General features: G+C 32.6%; 1 protein-coding gene across 1 annotated transcript in view; it reads right to left on the bottom strand.

Moving 5' to 3' along the window:
• LOC108741958 (dynein regulatory complex subunit 7) overlaps positions 1-6,000 on the bottom strand; it is a 139,098-nt gene that overhangs the window by 26,125 nt on the left and 106,973 nt on the right. The window lies entirely within an intron of this gene.

Below are 6,000 nucleotides of genomic sequence, written 5' to 3' on the forward strand. Positions count from 1 at the left end.
TGGATAATCAAAATATTCAAATAAAATCACTTAAAATTCGAACAAATTTTACGTCATTAATTTATATTGTAAAATTGGCATTGTCAACGTTCGTTCTTCTTCAGCACATGTACAGAATTTTTAATTTTTTCGCGTATATATGCGTCTTAGAAAACTATTATTTTAGTAAGTTTCTATGTTTTTTTATTAACTTCCACTGACGCAACATACAAAAAGAAAATTAAAAGCAATATTTCTCAAATAAACATTCATGTCAGGTTCAGAGAAGGAATTCTCCATTCAATTGATAGTGGATAGCTAGAAATATTCAAAAAGTGACATGCTGATGTAAAGTGGATTGAGCGAGACGAACAATGTAATTTAATTACCAGACGCTCTACATATTTTAATGCGTATTTAATACGTTATTAACCTCACCTTCATGGTAGCGTGATACATTCAATAAGATACCTATTTTTAATTCATACCTAAATCCTTTTTTGCAGACATAGTTTCAATGATCTAGAAGCTGAGAAAATTATGTCCGCTGAGATAAAACAGCTATACTATAGGGGTAATAAAGCTGGTAAAAGATAATACATTTTATAAACTTTAAAGGAATTATTACTCATAATCCTAATATCCTAGCTCAAGCTTATGGGATGGTGAGATTTGTGAAACGCTCGTCTGCCAAGTTTAGGCACATTTGGACCATACTCACTCTTTATAATACCTTAGTCCTACCCATTCTACTGTATGTGTCTCCTATCTGGTCCCTTCGACTAACCATGTTAAATCAATCCTGAACGAATTCAAGTCAAATTCTTTAAATACGTTGCTATAAGCTTGGGCGTACCAGCTTATTGTGTTTTAAGGAATCCTATTACGATATAGAAAATTTTAAGTTACGGTAGTGTTCATATTCTTAATACGTTATGGAATACGAAATAAATAGGAATAAGTTGGCGACAGACTTTTAAAAACAGTTAATTTTAACTCAAAAGTTGATTCTTCCAGTACTAGTACCCCTTCTAGCAAAGTTTGAGGTTATGTGTAAAAACATGCATATATTTCCATCATGATGATTAAACCATTTGACAGAAATGTATGATATTATCAGTAAGTCTGAGATAATGTTTATAATCGAATTTTTCTACATGAAGTAGAAATATTAGTGTTTAAGATTTCATTTAAATGGCTTTGCAGATAAGTAAAAAACTCATTCTTGCAAAACAACCCTCAATAAACTTTCCCCCTTGCATTTGAATAGCCGTGCATATAAAGAACTTCAAAAAAAAGTAGTAACTTCGATGATGTGAAACGGAAAGAAGCGCAACAAGTTGTTTATAATATCACATCAAGCAGGGCTTATAAAGAAGCAGGAGCCCCAAGGTTATCTGAAAGTGTGGAACTTTGTAATTTATTGACTTGAAAATAGCATGCAGAAAACTGAATTAAACCGACAGTAAATATGTCGATATACATAACTGATATCTTATTAACGCTTTTATGTAGTTATAGTTTATTGATGTGAGTCGGAAGTAAAGAATTTGATAGGCCACATTTCAACTAGGCTTTTTAAAATTATTATACCAAATTTTTGTTTAGTTAATTTTTTAACAACAATTGTTGCGGGGAAGGAAAGATAGTTACTTAAACTTCAAAGTATGAAAGACCTCCAAAGCTGTAGCATTGAAGCATTCCGCTTTATGCTATGTTCAAAAGGCAGCAGCACGTTATTTAGATCTATTCATTATTAAGTTGTTATAATGTATACGATTAATTATTATTTAATGGCCTTCAAAATTAGGTGAAAAACTGAAAAAAAAAATAATAAATTTTAATATGTGCACAGTCTTAAATACTCCTCTGAGTATGTGCTAGGGAATTTGTTGAACAATATGAATTTTTCCACCAGTCTACCTTCTGAATAAACGGAACTTAGTATTGGACAGCGCCGCGAAATTTAATTGTTAGTAATCTCAACCAAATGTATTTTCACCCTTGGGAATACGAACTAATAACGTCACTTATAAAGATCTTGTAGGTGCAGTACCCTGATCAACTCGCTTTGTTTTTTTACTTATTCGGTCACGGGAAGGAAGCGCTAGATGTGCAAAACTGCCGTTAACGTTACCGTCATCATAGCAACTCGCTCACGCTAGCAGAGATGCAGCGGCGACGTGCCTATCTCTTCACGTGGGCATGCACTACGTATATTAAGGCCATTGCAAGGATTAAAACATCAGAAGGCGCTTTAAGTATATACAATAATTTTTACACACTTTTTTACACGAAATTTATTTATTTACTGTTATCATCATAATCATCATAAGGTCATCAGTCCTACGACGGGTTGGACACGTACCTCAACTCTTTCCTATCCTGAGCTAATCTTCACATTTCCCTAAAACTAGAGCAACTCACATCCTTAAATATTTACGAACAGTAATCTAACCCAGGTCTACCTCTACCCCTCCTAACTCCTGTTTCTGTCTCTAATATCTCTCTGAGTAGACCTTCATGTCTGAGAAGGTGTCCTACCTATCTCGCCTATTTTTTATTGACTTCCATAGAGTCCTATTTCTCCTATTCTTTCTAATACCACTTTATTTCTAACCTTTTCTACCCACGTTATCCTCATCATTCGCCTATAACACCACATTTCGAAAGTTTCTAAGCTTTTCTGTTCGTATTTCGTACCCATACAACGCCGCGCTCCAAACATACACCTTTAACAACCTTTTTCGAATTTCTAATTTAACCGTTCGCGAGCATAAAAGTAACTTCTTTTTATTAAAGATGACACGACCCTGCTCTATCGTTTGCTTTATATCCCTACTACTCCTTCCGTCCTGACTTATTCGACTTCCTAAATATCTAAAATCAGCCAATTCTTCTAATTTTTCGTCTCCTATCCTTATATTCGCTCTTTCCCTACTTTTCCTTCCCTTGCATACCAGTATTTTAGTTTTACTTTTATTTATTTTCACACAGTACTGAATGGTCAGTAGAGCTTCCATTGTATTTAAAGCTATCTCTAACTCCTCCTTGCTAGATGCTAATACTGCTATATCATCTGCAAATCTAAGTATACTAATCTATCCCTACAGTTGTACTGTCTTTAATGATGTTGATCTCGTTTTCGATGTATAGATTAAAAAATAATTATAATGATGATGAAGAATTTTTGTGCATTCTTTCTCAGTATAAGTATACTTGATGTAGTATTAGTTGATTGTTNTCGGAAAAGATTGTTAAAGTACGTTTGGAGTGAGCGCTGCGGAAAAGAAAAGGTTAGGAGCGTTCGAAATGTGGTGTTATATGTAAATGATGAGGATACCGTAGATAGAGAAGGTTAGAAATTAAAAGATATTAGAAAAAAACAGGAGAACAGAGAACTCTATGGAATTCAATAAGAAAAAGAAATAGACGAGATAGGTTGGTAGGACATGAAGGTCTAGTCAGAGACATATTAGAGGCAGAAACGGGAGTTAAGAGGATTAGAGGTAGATCTAGATTAGATTACTGTTTGCAAATAGTTAAGGATGTGGGATGTTCTAGTTTTAAGGAAATGCGAAGATTTTAGCTCAGGATAGGAAAGAGTGGAGGTGCGTGTCCAACCAGTCTTAGGACTGGCGACCTTATGATGATAAATCTGAAATGACTTACAATATAATATGCGTTTGTTTCGTTATTTGCCGACAGAAAGTTTACTAATGCTTTCTCTGTTAAATTATTGTTACAAAAAAAGCAGCGGTGTTGGTATCTATAGGTGTTAAAACAATTTGTCTTTAATTTAGAATAGATAAAGGATCACAGTAATGATAATTGCGAATTATGAGCATTGAAACATATATTTTTCAATAATTTTACTTAATTTAAGGTATTTCTGAGTAGAAATTACGGCCAAAATGTTACCCACAATGGTTAAAAAGATGACACTAAAATTTTAGTAGTTAATTTGTCCTATTCTGTTCTTTTGAACCATAACTTTGCGATCCTAAAGCAATAAAAAAATTTATGCTTCGGTTAAAGTTTAAATAAGTCAGGCTCATGAGGTTACAGTAGGAAAAGGCAACACGAACGAATGAGTGAGAAAGCGGATCTTAAAAAAGGTCTTTGATGTGCACTTTTAATAGATACAATTACATTTTTATAACTTTACCAGAATATATCTACTGAATCTATCTCGAACGTCACCTGATTTCAACCTTTTCAATTTTAGCAACTGCAAAGAAGTTCTTTCTAACTAAATATTTTATTTTTATTATTTAAGTCATGTTTTGCACCACTTTTAAATTTGTCTTCTTCTTTTGCTAGTATCACTCCAATAAATTGCCATTATCCATTTTTACAGGTTAAGTTCACAAAAGGCACTAAACATTAATTTTTTATGAATATTTGCATTTTTCACTGCGCAGAACGAACATGTATCAATACATAATTCAAATTTCTATACGATAAATGTAACCTCTAATTTAAAACCAAACTGTTTAATTTGCCTAGTTGCCTGCTTCACGTATTCAGCAAAACTGTATTGCATAATAGTACTAAGACTAGTATTAAGACACGAGTTTGTTTAGTATATGAAATCGTCAAGTCTACTGTTTATTTTGTGAAATAGGCAAAATTTTGCCGAGTACATGCAATATACATAAATTACACGTATTTGTAATATTGATCCTTCTTTTATGATTTGTGGCCTTACTGTGTTCAGATTCTTGCATTTAACCCAATTTTTGCACTGGCGCTAGCATTAACGAAATACTGACAGTATTACAGAGTCAATTCCTCTAATTATTGAAAACGAAATTGCATAGGCTATGTCATCATGTTATCAGAAAAGAAGGATAAACAAATAAAAGTAACAGCGTTAGAATAAATAATGTCAAAAGAACCAGTACAAGTAATTACCAATTTATATTCCAAAGGCAATATTCATAATAAAAATATTCTCCGCCTGGGCTATATTGCCACTTATAACTGAAGAGCTATGATTCTGATGAAAAATCGAAAAACATATGTCACTGTTAGAATTTCGATATCATTCAAATTACACCTCATTACTATATTTGGGACAGTGGCTAATCGTTTTAAAATATAGTTGAACTATTAAGTAACGGCTGGACCTCCTTATTACAGAACGGATTATGATTATAATAAGTCCAAATAGCCACAAATAATAAATAGTAGGGGTTTCCTTATTAATTATTACTGGTAGAACCAACCTCCGCGGTGACCCCTGCTACAATTCCGATTGTTACCCTAATAAATTTCTAAGTAATACATATTTGTTTAAAAATTAAGTGCATTAGAGAGAACTTATAGCAAAACAAATATGAAAGAAGAAGAAGCTTAAGATTTTCCTTGATGTCGCCCTGGGCACCATAAAAATTCTGCTTTATTACCCATATTGTTCACAAAATGGACGAGGGTTCAAAATTTTTTTTGACTTTCTGCTGTAACTAATTTTTCAAAATTAGGAAGTTATTGATTTCGGGTCAATTTTCAAAAATTGAGTATTCATCAGATATCGACGTTTTGAAATCATAGGAAGCTCAGGTTCAAAAAACTACGTCGAATGCTGCAAATCCCATCAAAATCGTTTGATCCATTCGAAAATATTGTTGACGAAAAGTTTCGAAAAAGGTCTTTGCTTTATTCTGAAACGACAGTCAAATTTCTTGTGAATTCGAGGTTTGGTACCCAGCTATCTGTTTGTGCTTTACAAACGTTAAGAAATGTTGAGATCGTACCTCTACCGGTTCATCCATTTAAATGATATTTCTGCTTAAATACTGAAAAAAGTAATTTGAAACAATTATCAAATTTTTAAGCTTTAAGAGATCAATTACTTGAAAATGCCTGCTTTTGAGCTCGAAAATAATGGAAAATTTTGAGGAATGACCAGCAAAGTCAACTATTTTTCAGTTTTTGTTACCTGTGATATAAATTCATATATTTTTCTATCTAAATTTATTATATTTACTTTTATTTAACATTTGTTCCTATAAATGA

Source organism: Agrilus planipennis, unplaced genomic scaffold, assembly GCF_000699045.2.
Source record: "Agrilus planipennis isolate EAB-ADULT unplaced genomic scaffold, Apla_2.0 scaffold295, whole genome shotgun sequence".
NCBI classification, from domain to species: Eukaryota; Metazoa; Arthropoda; class Insecta; order Coleoptera; family Buprestidae; genus Agrilus; species Agrilus planipennis.